The sequence below is a fragment of the Amphiprion ocellaris genome, chromosome 8 (genome assembly GCF_022539595.1).
Source record: "Amphiprion ocellaris isolate individual 3 ecotype Okinawa chromosome 8, ASM2253959v1, whole genome shotgun sequence".
Lineage (NCBI taxonomy): Eukaryota > Metazoa > Chordata > Actinopteri > Pomacentridae > Amphiprion > Amphiprion ocellaris.
In genome coordinates this window covers 20,781,768-20,799,140 of record NC_072773.1, presented here as the reverse complement: position 1 = coordinate 20,799,140, position 17,373 = coordinate 20,781,768, and the positions used below count along the sequence as shown (strand labels likewise).

Here is a 17,373-nt window from a genome sequence, read left to right as displayed (position 1 = left end):
ATATGAGTCTTCACTTATCAGCTGCTGTGGAATCAGCTCCATGTTTGGGCTCGGTAGGCAGACACCATCTTTACTTCTAAGTTTAGGCATTAAACTCTCCTTTTTTTTCTAAATCTTATAGTTAGGGTTAGAGTCGCCTGAACCAGCTTTAACTGTACTGCTACAGGGGAGAGTTCCCATGATGCACCTGTCCTCTTTCTCTCTCCATACATTTATATTCCACCACTGCATGTCACAAACTTTGTGTCTTTTCTCTGCAGGTATCTCTGACTGCAGCGCTACATGTTCATGACCTGTGGTTATTGGCTGTGTGTGTGTGTGTGTGTGTGCGCGTGCGCGCGTGTGTATATATATATGTGTGTGTGTATTTTTTTTATATATATATATATATATATATATATATATATATATATGTGTGTATATGTGTATATGTGTATATATGTATATATATATGTATATGTATATATATGTATATATATATATGTATATATATATATATATATATATATATATATATATATATATATATATATATATATATATATATATATATATAGTTGGTTACATGTATATAGTGGAATTGGGTTTTTTTTTGTTTGTTTTTGTATTTATCAGTCCGATGGCGAGCTTATTGCATTATTGCATTGGAATTTCAGTCATAATGTGCACCAACTAGTGTATGTTCTGGTTGACAGTAAAGTGGCTATTCTGTTCTATTCTATTCTATTCTGCTCTATTCTATTCTATTTACCTTCACCCCAGATGGTGAAGGCAGACAGCTACCCTCCCTGAGCCTGGTTCTGTCGAAGGCTTCTTCCTGGTGAAGACAAGTTTGTTCTTCCCAAGGAGTCTTTGAGTTTTTTTGGGTTTCTCACTAATTACTAACTAATTTAATAAGGTCTTCACTGTAATATTTAAACTGTTTTGAGATGACTTATGTTGTGATAAAATAAACTGAGTTCAATTTAACTGAATTTCTCGTGAGCCACACCAACCACAAAGCCGTGTTGTCATCTTGTCAACAAGAAAATTTTGTAAATCTGGTGAAATGCCTTTTAAATTGCATTAAAGTCAGCTTATTTCCCATCCATCAGCTGTAACTGCTACATCTGGGTGAGAGGACTGACACAAAGAGAGAAACAACCGTGGAAACTCACGCCTGCAGCTAATATGGAATCAACAGTTCATCTGCTACCTGCGTCTTTGAACAGAGAACCCAGCAGCACAGACAGAACATGCAGACTTCAAGTAAAAATAGCCTGTCTGACCTGCAGAATCAAACCAAGAACCTTGTAGCTGTGAGGCCACTGTGTCAGCCAGCTAATTTATCATAACTAAAATAAAACTGATGAAATTACACGACTAATAGTAGCCAACATGATGTAACTGCTCGTTTCCATTGCAGTAGTCAACCAGAGCAGAATCCCTTTTCAGTCCATCAGTGTTATTGTCTGTCAGAAATGTTTTATTCTGCATCATTCTGTCTGTCCACTCAGAGAGGCAGCCCTACAAAACATACAGTTTCAGCAACAGTCTCACAACACACTAGAAGTGGCCCCCTTTCTCAGTTTCTTTCTTTCTTTTTCAAAAATGCATACATCGTAAAGCTCTTTTTATGTCTCTGTAAAGTTGAATATATCTCTGACTAAAGGAGCAAAAAGCAAAGTTTTGATTATAACTCAAACATTCAGCTTATCTGCTTCGTCAGTCCCCTGTGGGTGTTTGATCAGATTTCATTGACAGCTGCTGGCAACAAGCACGAACAACTGTCATCAGATTTCATTTCTAATGCTGCAGAGCATTGATTCGCGCATGGAAACACACGATGTCACCTCGTTCCAACCGACACCCGCCCACTTCAAACCAGCGTGAAAACCACAGGCAAATACAAATCTAAAGCTCTGGCAGCAAATTCTGTATCCTTGCACGACTCTATCACTCCAATCAATATGGAAGCTGATTTTATTATCAAAAACCAGTTATTGTGTGCTAAAATGGTCCGTGTATTTATCTGGCAATTGGATATTCCGTTCTGAAACGGGTATTGAAAAACAAAAAACAAGTGGTTATTTGATCTTCGTTTTAAAATACAAAAATTAAAATTGAAATACAAGGCGTTTTTCCTTTTCATGATCAAAAAGGGATGTACGAAATTTTTAAAATGCTTTGATTTTCACTTTATATTTAGAATAACAAAAAAATAAAATCAGTAACAGACAGAAACGAAAAAATGTCAGTTTTTTAATTTTCTGAGACCGGAAGTGGTCATCAGCAAGTGTGGCGGCAAACGACAACAAGATTCTCAGAGGGCGGAGCCAGAGAGCAGTGATTGGTCAGACCATAGGCAATTTAGAAGACAGCGCGCTAGCGTATCTGTTCTATGTATATCTATGGTCGGTACATCTGGTAGCATCTCTGGCTGCTGTTGACCTTGTTTTTGGAGTAAAACACGGTAAGAAGATAAATACTTCTAACCAGTAGCGTTGTTTTGTTGTAAGTTAAGTCAGCGACTTGTGAAGAGTTGTGTTTTGTCGTGTTTGAGCAGTTGGTCCGGACGCGTTAGCTAGCTAAGCGGCTAAGTTAGCTAGCTAAGCGGCTAAGTTAGCTAGCGGGCTAATTAACACAAGTGGCTAACTTACCGCTGAACCCCTGTGTTAGTTGCTGCCACAGCTGTCCGTCATTGTTAGACCTTCTCAACCTGTATTCCTCTGCTGTGTATTTTAGCTTTTAAAAAAGTTATTTTACTTTAAGGTTAACTGAAACCCGTTGAGCTGCACTGAAGTTTAACATTCAGCTGGTTTGGATTAAACAGCGCTTAACTTAACTTGCGCAACATTACCTCTCTGAATCTCCATAATTTCATTAAATTCCTTCTCTCTTCCACTGCTCAAGTTCAATCCAGTATATAAAATGTCATTAATAGTGAATAAACTAACAACCAGCCATTGTATTTATTTATTATTGCATGTATTTGTAGTAAAACATGAGTTGAAACATCCTACTTTTGGATCTAGAACTGCACAAGCCGTTCATTTTCAGTCACCTGATGAGTTAAACTCCCCTTTTTATGTGAGGTTGAAGCAGAAAATCTGAGTTAACAAAGAAAGTTGTTTATAATTTGTGATACCTGCTATCTCTGAATGAGGCTTTAGTTATTGTTGAGCTGATTTACACGTAGAAACTTTGTTCAGAAAAATTTCTCAGTAGCTCAGAGGACAGGCTGCTTTTTACACAACCTTGTAAGAGAATGTCTGTCAATGCTTTCAGCAGAATTTAGAAACACAACACTTCCTAAACAGATATTTTGAGGCTGTGAGGTTGAATGTTTGAGAGTATATCAGTGTGTTTGTTTGTGGTCTTTCTGTTTCTAGGTGGAAGCTGAATTAGTAAGGATGACTCCTGCTCCTGTCATCTCTAAGCTCCTCACACATCTTTACCTGCACATGAGGAAAATCACTCCTGTAGAATGCAGGTATGTTTGTCATTATTATAAAAAGATGTCGCCTGGTGACCTGTCAGAAACCCATTATACAGAGTCAGCCAAAATAATGTTTACACACATCAGGAAAAGAAAAACTTGCATAAATATTTCAATACCAAATTTATTCAGACATCATGAGATTAATAAAAGTTATGTTTGGCCTCTACAATTACAAGAGGTGCTCAAAGTGGTGGCCACTGGCTTCCAGACATTTCTGTTGTGTTGTAGACGTCACTTGTTGATGCTCCATTCAATTCAATTTGTTCAATTCAATTTTATTTATATAGCGCCAATTACAGTCAAACTGTCTCGAGACGCTTTACAGAACCCATATGCCTGACCCCCAGAGCAAGCCAAAAGGCGACAGTGGCAAGGAAAACACCCTTTTAACAGGGAAAAAAACCTCGAGCAGAACCCGGCTCTAATGTGGGGGGACCCATCTGCCTGCTGGCCGGGCGGGTTGAGAGGAACAGAAGAGGTAGAGGGGTAGAGGTAGAGATAGAGGGATACAGATAGAGGGGTAGAGATAGAGAGGTGGGGGGGTGGGACACAAGGACCATAAAACACAGCCACACATCTGAAGCATCCAGCATCCAGCTCTGGGACCAGGGACACTCGGAGAAAGGACACAGAAAGAAACAGAGTGAATGTAATGCAATAATGGTATATATAGTAAATACATAGGTAGTTAGAGAAGGGCTCAGTACATCAAGAGAGGTTCCCCAGCAGTCTAGGCCTATAGCAGCATAACTAGGGGCAAACTAAAGGGACGTCAAGAGGGGAAGTCAGTTGTGCAAATGAAAACACCAGCTCACCCCGTCAGGGTCACCCAGTCAGCCCTAACTATAAGATTTGTCGAAAAGGAAGGTTTTAAGCCTGGTCTTAAAAATAGAGAGGGTGTCCGCCTCCCGAACCCAAACTGGGAGCTGGTTCCACAGGAGAGGTGCCTGATAACTGAAGGCTCTGCCTCCCATTCTACTTTTAGAGATTCTAGGAACAACAAGTAAGCCTGCAGTCTGAGAGCGAAGAGTTCTGCTAGGGTAATATGGTACTATCAGATCTTTAAGATATGATGGAGATTGGTTGTTAAGAGCTTTATATGTCAGAAGAAGGATTTTGAATTCTATTCTAGATTTAACAGGGAGCCAATGAAGAGAAACCAATATAGGAGAAATATGATCTCTCTTGCTAACTCCCGTCAGTACTCTGGCTGCAGCGTTTTGGATCAGCTGTAGATGTTTCAGAGAGCTATTGGGACAACCTGATAATAAGGAATTACAGTAGTCAAGCCTAGAAGTAACAAATGCATGGACTAGTTTTTCTGCATCACTCTGAGACAGGATGTTCCTGATTTTCACAATATTTCTCAGGTGGAAAAAGGAAGTCCTACAGATTTGTTTTATGTGCGAGTTAAAGGACATGTCCTGGTCAAAGATAACACTGAGGTTCCTCACAGTAGTACTGGAGGCCAATGTAATGCCATCCAGAGTAACTATATGCTTTGAAAGCAATTCTCTAAGATGTTTGGGGCCAAATACAATGACTTCAGTCTTGTCTGAATTTAGTAGTAAGAAATTATAGGTCATCCAGGTCTTTATGTCCTTAAGACAATCTTGCAGTCCATTCATGAGGGTAATGCCATCTGTTGGGAAAACATCGCACGACAGGACACAGAGTTATCGTGATTTGATCAAACTTAGAAAGAGGAATCTATAAGTATAGAAGTACTTATACAAATGAAATATTTATAAAAGTTTTTCTTTTCCTGATGTGTGTACATTATTTTGGCTGACTCTGAACTTAATGAGAACAAAACTGTCATTTAATTGTTGCTCTGAAAGCTGCTTTAGTGAAAACCAGCTGGTGTTCTGCTTTGAAGCAAACTGCTGTTGAGGTCTGTGTTTTTAGGTTTAACCCCACAGTTTCTGAATGAACTGATAGTTTGTTTTTTTTTCCTGATCAATGTGGACGTTATAATTGATAGTAACATTTACTGATCATATATAACATTCTGACCACCTGACTAATACTGTGTTGGTCCCTTTATGCTGCTAAAACTCCTCTGACCCAGTGATTCATCAGAACCTCTGGGGATGTCCTGTGGATTCTGTGGATCCTGTGGGTTGCAGGGTGGGTCCTACCTAGACCAGGCTGATCCTGGACCATCCCACAGATGCTCCATCAGATGTGGATGTGGGGAGTGTGGAACCCAGGTGAACAGCTTAGCTCTGTCGTGTTCCTCGGACCACTCCTGTAGTAGCAGTTTTAGTTTGTCCTGCTGAGGGTGGCAGCTGGCATCAAGGACTGCTGTTGCCATGGAGACTAGGGGGTTGTTTGTCCTGCAGTGTTTAGGTGGTGGTACATGTCAAACATCCACATGAACGTCAAGGTTTCCCAGCAGAACGTTACATTAGAACAAGATGATGGATGTTGTTCTCTTCAGCTGTCAGTGGTCAGAATGTTGTGGCTGATTGGTGGATCTGTCTGCCTTTACTCTGACATCCAGAGTTATACAAAAGTGTAGTATGTGTGCAGTGCAGAAGAGATTTACTTTATTGTATGCATTTTTTTTTTAAAGGAGAGCATTTTTTTATCCACCTGAAGAAGACCTAATCTTTCCCTTCAAAGGATAGTTAATTGTTACTACGGCTTCCATAGTGGTCCCATCAGAGAAAATCATATCCATATACAGATTTTTATTAATTCCAGGGCTGGTTCAGTAACGATTATAATAATAACTACATCAGATAATTCGCAGTTGGAATTTTGCAGCCTGAGAGATGGTTGAGAAGGTTTGCAGTTCTTGTTTTAGCAATATGTTATAATAGAAGATCTTTATTGTAATTGTACATGAAATTTACCAGCAAAGTGTATCAGTCTGAGGTATCTAAAAATAAATAAAGAAAAATGCTTCTAAAGCCAATAATGAACAGAATATTTTGAGGGAATATTCTAAAAAGGAAAGAAAAGCTCCATTCTCACTCCTCTCAGGATAAATTGTCATTAAAATTGACTTTAAATTTAGCTTCAACACAAGATAAAAACATTTACCTTCATTACTGATGTCAAGTTTTATTAAAGTTCATGCTACTTTTATAAAGTGATGAAAGTGAATAAATTGTATTTCTGTGATCTGTGTTTGATTTCTGTCTTTTCTCCTGTCATCCAGATGTTCAGAGGGAGATGATGCCACATCTGGTCCAGCTGATGGAAGGTCTTGAAGTTCTCTGACTGGCCTCGACTGAAGATGGTCGTCTCACTGGATTTAAGGTTCAGATGCTCAGTAACAAACTCCACCAATGTGCCAACAGGGAAGCTTTAGGTTTATTAAATGTTGCTATGAAGGTTTCGCTGTTTTTCTTTGTGAATGCAATGTGCTCCAACTGAAACTTGAATTAGAACTTAGAAGTAAATCCTTCCATCTGAAAGGATTTAGTTGCATTAATAACCTCATAACATTCTAATTTTTATTACAGTTTTGGCTGAAAATAGAATCTCTGTATTGATTCAGGTAAAAACTGAACTTCACAGCATGTTGAAGCAAAACAACCAGATGAAAACTGTGATGGTGTTGGATTGTCAGACCGTAATGTTGCAGCTCAAAGCAGCTTTTCTATCTCAGTTCATTCTGACATTCAGCTATGAATCAACACAGCAGATGGTGATCCATGCTGTGGAAGTCTCACATCTCCTGATTTAATGGAGCTGCTTTGCACTTTTTACACTGTTTATTCACCAACACTTTATTTAATAAAAGTCCCATTTAGTTTTTATGAGGAATGTGATGTTTTAATTTCTCTGTGAATAACTGCAGTCTAATGCAACAGCTGGAGTTGTAACATCTGTCCTGATATTGATCATGAAGTATTGATCAGAATACTGATGGTCAGCAGTCATCCCTGAAGTTTTACATTAAAATCTTTACTTGTGTTGTGAACTTTGGTAAGAAGCAGAAACGTTAGCGTTGCCATGGATACATGAGTGTTAAATTCAGTCCATGTTTCCATTTTGGGAAATGCAGTCCAGTTCCAGAATGTGGAGGAATTTAGTCTCACAATCACAGACAACAAATATTATCTGAAAGCCGGGTTATTGTTGTTTATCAGCACAATACAAAAAGATCAATGTTAGAAATATTCCAGTTAAGACTCTAGAATACCATGATTTATGTAAATTTACCTAAATAATATGAATGTTCAGGTTAAAATTGTACAGTGATATTTATTATGTAAGTTTAGCTGATTAAAGTTTATGACTCTGCACTAAAATATTATTTAAATTGACATCATTATTATAATATTTAGGGTCAGACCCTACAGTATTGAGATTAAGAAATCAAATATTCTATAAAATGTAAATACACTGAACTCATTTGGATATATTTAAGTGAGACTCTACAATATTATTTGACACAAATCTATCTAAATCAAAATTTTAATAATTTTCACACCAAACATTTACTGGACTGATTTAAACATTAAAATCACTCCTTTCTAATCCTCTGCTGTACGTTCAAACCTGAGGCCTTAAACAGAAACACACAAGTATCTGTTTGAAGGAACTTCTGCAGAGTCCTGGTTCCAGAACATGATGATAGAATTATAGACAAACTTTAACAAAAGCTGCCTAAGAGTTTACAGGTTTTTATGTTGGATTTCTTCAGTAATTTAATGAGCGTTATCAGCAATAATCAAGTGTTCATTTGATGAACTTCATTTCCTAAAACATCCAGAATTGGAGCTCATATCTTTGACAGCTGTAAAGTTTCTGCTCCTTCAAAGTTCACAACACAATGAATTAATTCCTAAAACACTCTCAATGCTGGAGAACGTTTGTGATGCTGAAGCAGTGAGCAGTTTTTCTGTTTCTTCTCTGGAGATGCACAATGAGGGACGTCTGCAGTGACTGAGAAAGAGTCTCACCACATCCTGACATGAGGAAAACGACTTTATTGAAGACTACAATGAGAAAAACTATCAGACAGCAGAGGGCTGCATTCAAGGTGAGCTCTGAACATCTGATCTGGAACAGGAATTCAATAACAGCAGCATGAGCTTCATTTCAGTCTGTAGCTGCTGAATTCATGGATGAATCATCTGGCACTAGAGAAGAAGACCATCAAACATCCACGTCAGCTGATAGAGGTCCAAGAGTCTCACCAAACAAACAACCTACAGAGTGAAGACCTCAAATCTGATTGGACGGCCTCCTATTCAGCCACGTGTGAACAAATGCCTCTAAGTTGATTTGTTTTCTAAAATAAATCTAGTTTGAGTTCTAATCTATGTCTGTGTGTTTGCTTCTTTACACCGCTGTTAACAGTTTAGGCTGTTAGATTGTTCCAGATAAGACAAGATCCTGCAGAGCCGTTCTACCACGAGCCTGACAGGAAGAACTCCAACAGCTACTGAATGTTCCTGTGGTTCCCTCAAGGCTACAGGAGGAGTCCTACGAGGACGAGCCGGTCCACCTGATGGTGGCCAGTTGCTGTGGTTCAAAGCCAACACCGACTACGTGGACTTCTACTGGACCACACGGAGGCCTTCAAACTGGACCACCAAGTTCACTGACTCCCCGACTCGTGGGTCTGAGGACGCCGCCGAGCCTCGGCCCAGCCGGCCTCCTGTCTGTGGGTGTTTGAGTGCTGAGAGGTTTGTGGATGCATGTGAACATGTCTGTGTTGAAACAGCAGCTTTGGACTCAGTAACGCTGGGAAAAACCAAGAGCTCCTTTATTTGTGACTTCCACTAAAAAACTGATGAAAATAAGTTTGCCAGGGTTCTGACTGATAACAGATTATTAAATAATGAAAATAATCGTTTAAATATTTCTTTAAACAATCCTTTTAGGTCTACATTTCCTTTACACTGACTTCTTGGTATATGTACAACTATTTTGGATGGACTATACCATTAAGTCCAATGTTCAAGGGTTCTTCTGGGAATATACCATTAAACCAACCTTTTAGGTAAATGTTCCAGGATGTTGGGTAGAATATACCATCAGATCAACCTTTTAGGTCTACATTGGAAGATTTTAGAGTAGAATATTACTCCAAACCATCCTTTAGGTCTACATTTAAGGTGGAATACTCCTTTACACCAAGATTTTTTGGTCTCGATTGAAGGATTTTAGGTGGAATATTCCTTTGAATGAACTTTTTAAGTTTATGTTCAAGGATGTTGGGTGGAATATACCATCAGACCAACCTCCAAGGTCTACAGTAGTGAATTTTAGCTGGAATATACCATTAAACTCACCTTTTAAGTCTACATTGGAGGATTTTAGGTGGAATTTTCTTCCAAACCATCTTTTAGTCTACATTTAAGGATGTTTAGGATGGTATATTCTTCCGAACCAACTTCTCAGGTCTTCATTTCAGGTGGAATATTCCTCCATACTAACTTTTTTGGTCTACATTGAAAGATTTTTTCTAAACCACCCTTTCGGGTCTATATTTGGGGTTTTAGGTGGAATATTCCTTTTAACCAGCCCCTCAGGTCTCTTTGAGGATTTTGGATGGAATACTCAGTTAAATCAACATTTTAGGTGCATGTCCAAGGATTTTTGGTGGAATGTTCCTTTAAGGTGGATGTTTGAGGACCTTGTAGGTGGAATACTTCCTGAAACTAACCTTTTAGGTCAACATTCAAAGATTTAAGGTGGAATATTCCTTTAAACCAACCTAAATTTCATGTTTTGATCATTATCAAGTGAGAAACCTCAATCCAGACTCCTCATAATGACGTTTGAGATTTATGCTGCTGTTATTTGTTTAGTCCAGACTAAATGACAGAAATCCACAACTGTAATTTTATTTCAGGACTCGGTTATTAAATGTCAAAACAATCCATGTGACTCTAAAAACTCAACAGCTGAACTCTCCACAAGGATCCAAAATAAGTTGGACTTCTACATGAGAGCTTTAATTATTCTTCATCTACTACCTGAAAAGTTTGGTCAATAAAAAAGACAAAACTAAAAACAGACTTTGTGATTTTTCTGCTCACATGTTGTGTTGTTGTAAACTTGCTCTTTCAAATAAATAGCCGCCTAACCCCCTGGAAACCAGCGTCTGTCCTGTTTTTGTGTTGCTCCTCGGCGACCCTAGACAGCCGGGTCGTAATGTTTTTTGAGCAACACACCATACTATGACGTTTTTACAATGATGGTTCTACTATGGAACCAGTTTGACATGTTCAGGTGTTCTTTGTGTGAAAACTCAGAGATTTCAGGTATCAGAAGGTGGTTTTCAACTTTCTTTGTTAACTTTCTGCTTCAAATATTAAATGAAATTTCCTTCACTAACCCCGCCCTCTGGACTTCCAGTAAGCTGTGTTCCTATTGGCTGTCCAGGTGGGCTGCTGGTATTTATCAGGAACACCTGAGCAGCTCAGTGTCTTACCTGCTTTATGTGGCTGCAGACAGAACAATTCCTCTGTTTCTCTTCACCACTGAACTGGGTTTGGGCTCCAATTGCTTCAGTTTAGTTCTTTAGGCGTTGGCTTAAGCTTCCAGCAGTAAAATCGTCTTTAATGTGTTTCTTGGTGTGTTTCAGGGCTTTGTTCTGGATAGGTGTCTTGGTAAATGTGATTCTTTAGCCACAGTTAGCACATGGTGCTAATGGTGTGCGTGATTAGTGGATTTGGTCAGGCTGAGTTGTGTCTTCTTATCTTGGCTGTAGTGAGTCTTTAGAGGTTTCTGGTCAGACACATTCTGATTCTTGTAAGTGAAGCAGACGTTGTTGTCCAGAAGGTAAGAGTTCCTGTCCTGATTCTCTGTTCTCAGAGGTTCTCTGGTTAGGCTGCAGGAGACTGTAGTGTTTGGGGTGTACTAGTTTGGTTTTTGTATGGTTTCATTTGGACGACTATCTTGAGCCCTCCATGTAGTTTAGTGAGGTTTCTGGAACAGTTCTACAAAGCAACCTGCAGCAGAAGAGATTTGGAGAGTTTTTAGGAAGTTTCTGGAGACCAGACTTTAGAGCAGCAGAAAAACATTTGTCAGCAGTTTGAGCAGGAGAAGGTGAGCTTCAGAGTAGAAATGAGATGGAAACCTTCTTGACCCGTGTGGTGAGGTCCTGTACCAAGAGTTTGAGCAGGTTGTGAAGAGTCTGTAGTTCTTTGGTCTGAATAAGCACAAGAAGAGTCGACTCATTAAAAGGAGAAAACAGGAGATATTGTTGGCTTCTTCTGTCGCTCTGCAGTTTCCTTAGACTGAATATCAAGTTTATATTTTAAATGATTTCCCATGTGAGCCCAAGAAGACTTCAATAAACTCCCTCCATCCCCTGGACACAACATATTTTATTACCATGTTAAATCTTTTTTTTTTTTTTTATGTTTTTGAGTTTTAATCATAGTTTTAGCATAGTTTTTTTCTCTTTGCTTGTTTAGTTTTGTCATCTGTGTAAAAGGTGCTAAACAAATAAAGTTGAATTGATAAACTGAATAATTGACTAACTCATGATTGTGACAACAGAAGTATTTTCATTGTGATTTAAGGGTTTATTTCATTTTTAAGGTTGGGGTTAAAATCTTGACAGAAAAAGAAGATTAAAGAAATAAACTACATAACAAAAAGCAATTAAATCAAAGGAAAAAAATTAATACAATAAAACTTTTAAAAAGTTTTATTATTAAAAAGATTTAAGAAATTTAAGATGTAATTTTCTAATTAAACATTTAATTTTTTAATTAAATGTTTTGTCTTTTTAAAGGTTTAATAATCTAATTAAATGTTTTGCATTTTTAAAAATGTTTAATATTCTTCTTGTTATTTTTTTTAAATGTTTAATTATGGAAAATATTTTATCTGTATTTTTAATATTTGTATTTTAAAAATTTTGTTTAATTTCAAATGACATGTATTGTATCTTGTTGAATTATCTAATTCAATATTTTGTCTGTTTAATAGAATTTAATGTAATTTAATGTTTAACTCTATTAAACAGACAAAATATTGAATGAGATAATTCAACAACATACAATACATGTCAATATGAAATTAAACACAATTTTTTAAAATACAAATATTAGAAATTACAGATAAAGTATTTTCCAGCATTAAACATTTAAAAAAATACAATTAAACAAGAAGAATGTTAAACAATTGTTAAAATGCAAAACATTTAATCAGATTATTAAACCCTTAAAAGACAAACCATTTAATTAAAAAATTAAAGTTTAATTAGAAAATTACATCTTAAAGACAATAAAACTTTAAATAGGAATTAAACAGAAAATACAATGAAGCATTTAAAAGAATTAAAATTAAAAGGTGGTAAAACATTTAAAAAGAAAAACCTTAAAGATTTAATTGAAAAATTAAACATTGGGAAAGAAAAAAATTTTTCAAACAAGCCGATAAAACATTTGAAAAAACAACAATTAAACATTAAAAAGACAAAACATTTGGAAATCAAATCAGAAATTAGAAAAGAATAAAAGGTGAGAAAAGAGCAAAACTAAACATTTAAGAAGAATCAAACTAAAGACAAAACATTTGAAAAGACACCAGTTTAGAACTTAGAAGATCAAATTAAACAGAAGAAACAATAAAAGGATCAAAAAGAGCAAAAACAGATAAAGGTCTTAAAGCGTTTTCTAGTCTGAAATGAAACATCAAGTGTTTCTTCAAACTTTCCTCTTTCTATGTTCTTGGTTTGATTGTGGACAGATTTACTAAGAACTCATTTCAGAAACTGCTTTCCAGATAAAGTCTACTAGTAGTTGAACGGCATCGATCAAACTAATGTTACCTTCTGATCTCACAACTTTACTGTTCAGTGAAGAAATCAAAGTTTGTTGAGGATTTCTAAAAACCCACAGGTGAAGGTCTGAGAAGAACTCGGATGGTCTAAATGTGAAATCAAGACACATGGTCACAAGTTTTAAGGCTTCTGTTAACTAGAAAGTTCAAACTAACAGAGAAGTACTGAGAAACTTTTAAAACTTCAGTCCTCAGACTGTCTGAAGGTTCAAACTAACAGAGAATTACTCAGGAACTTAGAATATCAGTCCTTGGACTGTCTGAAAGTTCAGTCTAACAGAGAACTATTGTGGGACTTAGAAAATTTCAGCCCTCAGACTGTGTGAAAGCTCAGGTCCTGAGGACTCGGGAGGTCTGAAGGCTTTGGAAAGTCTTGGAACTGAGGGTTCCACCCTCCAGCACAAAGGCTGAAGTCCAACCACCTCTGAGAAAAAACGGTCGAGTCGAGACCGAGTTAAAAAAAAAACCCGAAAACGACAAAAAATAGATGATAAATGCGCAAAAAAAAGAAGAATTAGTATCTGAGCAAGTAGCTCAGGGAGGATATAGAGAGCGACTACAGAGCGGAAGGTCGCAGTGTTCAAGACCCGCCACTGGCACTTTTCTTTCTTTGTCTTTGTCAGGATTTTGATAAAGACTTAAGAAGGGTCTGGTCTTGAACCAGCGACCTGCAGCTCCATAGGCAAATCCTTAACTCACTTAGCTACAGATCAGTATAAAAGAGAAATAAATTTCGTCGTCCCTTTGGCATCGTAGTGCTCAAGTGACCACATGGGTGGGAGCCAAGGCGGAGTCTGGGTGGAGCAGGGCGGAGAGTAGGCGGGGAGGTGGGTGGCGGCCTCCCCCCTCTACTCCCCCACCTCCCCCCTACGCCCCACCACAACTTCCCCCGCCCAACGAGTTCTTCGAGTCTCCACGAGTTCTTCGAGGTCTCCACGGGTTTTTCCCGAGTTTCTGGGAGTTTCCACCAGGTCGGAGCAGAACAAGTTGTCATGAAGAGGTGTTGAAGTCGGCCATGATGGACTGACTTTTTACAGCGACTAGAAGGAAGACGACTAGAAGAGGCAGGTCTTTAACCACCATCCATAAAATCCATGGAGTCGGCTTCCAGAGAAATGAAGGGAGGTCAACTTTTATCAACCTCCATCCAGATGTTCAACTTCATATCTTTACTTGAGCATTTTTAGCACCACAAACCTTTAGGTATCACACTTTATAATCAATTATTAGGGACTTTAATGGAATCCACCTAGCAGATTTAAGTTTTGTTGACAAACTTTATTCTTTGTCATCCGTGGGACTAGCAGTATTAAAACTGTTTCCTTCTATTTACCTCATGTTTATTAGTTTTAGTGGAGAGAAAGTAGTTATTAGTTGTCGATTAGTCTCTTAAAACCAAATAATAAATTGGATTAGTCAAGAGGTTTGAAATTTCTTACTTTGTCATATTTTAAATGTGACAAAAAATATAAAAATAAAGGTGTCTTGAGACAATTTGTGCCTGTAATTGGCGTTATATAAATAAAATTGAATTAAATTGTATGTATCTTGTAATGTTGGAGTAAGTTCAGCCATATGTTTGGAAAACACATTTTCTTTGACCATTAATCTGTTGTTTTCTCCAGTAATTCATTTCTTGTTTGGTTTATAAAAGTGTCAAACCCAAATATATTCAGTTTACCTGTCATAAAAACCAAAAAGATTTACATTCATGATGCAGGAATCAGGCAGGTTTTTCACTTTTTATCTAGTTTAGTCAGAAAGATAGTTGATAATGTGTGAATTGTTTGCAGCTTGTGAGCCGTAAGAAGGTTTTAATCTTTGGGGGCCGAGTGTCAGAAAAAATTTAGAAACCAACATCAACAAAACACTCAAAGATCTGAACATCATTTGAGCAGTGACAATTGTCAAATTAAAGGACATTTATTTCCAACGTAAATGTGTGGATATTCATCCTCTGGAGCTTTCTCTTCACATCGTCTTCCACCTGGACTGGTTTGGTCAGGAGCATGTGCAACAAACATTTGAAAAACTGCACTTTAACATCAATGAATGACACTGAAGTTTAATCTCTACATAAATGAGACTGAGTCTGGGATGTGCTGCTCTGTCATAACTCCTAAGTTTAGGGAAAGTTCAAACAAAAGAGGACAGTTCAGATAAGACTTGAGAATGAGCTTATTTTGAACAAACATCTCAGACTTCTGAGCTTCACACCTCGAGCAAGATTTTTTAATCAACAAGCAACTCAAGAGATCCAGGAAGTTGGAGAGAGTTAGCGTTAGCTGAAGCCAAAGAACATGTGGGACGCTAACCTAGCAAACATTTCAGACTTTCTCTGTGAATTCTGAGAAATAATTTACTATTTAATGACAGAGCTACACATCTTAACTCAGTCTCATTAAAACAGACTCTAATTCAGTGTCATCCATCCATATTAAAGTGCAGTTACCCAAAATTTTGTTGCATGAGCTCCAACAAAACCTGTCCAGGTAGGAAGGCCACTTTGACAAACAGGAAGTGGAAGATTCCAAGCAGATTTATAGAAGGGTGGAACCGGACTGTACTAAGTGTGGGTCGAGTATAGAGGGGTGTTTCTGTGGGTTTTTTAAGGCTGATAATGATTATTAGTGAGACATTTGGAGAGGATATTCATTTGCAGTTATATGAAAGGATTTTAAAATCTTGGGAGTTAAACTTAGAAGAACACAAACTCTAACTAGGAAACTTTGTGATACGTTTTTGTTTTGTTTAGCAGATGTTAAGTTAAAGGAGGTTTTTAATCGTGATCGTATAACCAATCAAATCACTCCAGGAAGACAGAGCGACCACAGGGTAGATAGAAGGTTCAGAGCCAAAGTAGCGCCATTTTTAAATGTATTTATTACCGAAAATCAGTAAAAAAATAAAAGTACTGAAATCAGTAAATCAGTCAGCCCACAATTACTACAGATTCTACAATGTATGTCCTCTTTCCTTTGACTTGTTATTTGTACAATATACGATGTATATGAATGTGTTTTTTCATACAAAAGGCTATACTATGATGTTTTCTAAGAGACATACGATGCTACTCTTGTTGTTCTTGGCCCTGGCTCTGCCTCCACCTCTGTTGTTTTTCTGGATTGTACTCACTGCAATGCCTTCGTCCACCTGCCTCCGTTGACTCGTCCCGCCTGGCCGTCTCTGGAGCTGAAGCTGGATTGGGAACAGACCAAAGTACAGTCCAATCACAGATGCCAGCTGCCTCTCAAAAGGCTCCTTCATCTGGCAGGGCGGAACTTCTTCTGAGGGGAAGCTGAGCTGGACGGCAGAACTTTGGAGATGTGTTCCAGTGGTTGGTGGATCTGTGGGGAGATAGAGAGGGACCTTTGAATTGTTCAGAAAGGAAAACAGGAAACCCATTGGTAGTTTTAGTTTAGGGTGCTACTGCGGTGTGTTTTTGGGTTTTAAGAGGTGAACAGGAAAGTTTTTTTTCGTATTGATTATCTTTTACTTTGTTCCTGGTTGGAATGCCCATCAATGTCAACATGAAGTTCACTTTTAGTTCTGTTTATTTATTTTTATTTTACTAACACCCATTTGCGTTTTAACCCCCTCAAATGTTGTTTTGTTGTAAACTTCCTCTTTCAAATAAATACTCATCAAACCCTCTGGAAACCAGCGTTTGGACTGTTTTGGTGTTGCTCCTCACCTACTTCAGACAGTCAGGACAAAACAACGTTTTGTGACCAAAGGCTATACTATGACGTTTTTAGAGCGACATGCTATACTATGACGTTTTTAGAGCGACATGCTACACTACGACGTTTTTAGAGCGACATGCTATACTATGATATTTGTTTTGAACGACATGCTATACTATGATATTTTGTTGAACGACATGCTATACTATGATGTTTGTTGGGCGACACTCTATACTATAGGCTTTTTAAATTGACATATTAGTATGACGTATTTTTGTTTTAGTTTTTTTTGTTTTTTAGCAACATATAATAAGAATTTGAACAGTTTTAAAAAATTACTATACTTTTACTTGTGCAATGAAATATTATTCTATGGCATTTTTTAGACGACATGTACTCTCGATGTTTACTTGAAAAAGTATACAAAAACATACTATT

The 17,373-nt window shown here is 37.6% G+C and overlaps 1 long non-coding RNA gene across 3 annotated transcripts; it reads left to right on the top strand.

Moving 5' to 3' along the window:
* Positions 1 to 2,316: 2,316 nt before the first annotated feature.
* On the top strand, positions 2,317 to 10,698 carry LOC129349414 (uncharacterized). 3 transcript variants are annotated; one of them, XR_008602411.1, is made up of 4 exons: positions 2,317 to 2,452; positions 3,372 to 3,472; positions 6,651 to 8,702; positions 8,804 to 10,698. It is a non-coding gene; the product is annotated as an uncharacterized LOC129349414 (long non-coding RNA). The 3 variants fall into 3 exon arrangements; XR_008602412.1 differs by lacking the exon at positions 8,804 to 10,698 and adding an exon at positions 5,553 to 5,694 and having other exon boundaries at positions 6,651 to 8,762; XR_008602410.1 differs by lacking the exon at positions 8,804 to 10,698 and having other exon boundaries at positions 6,651 to 8,762.
* The last annotated feature ends 6,675 nt before the right edge of the window (positions 10,699 to 17,373 follow it).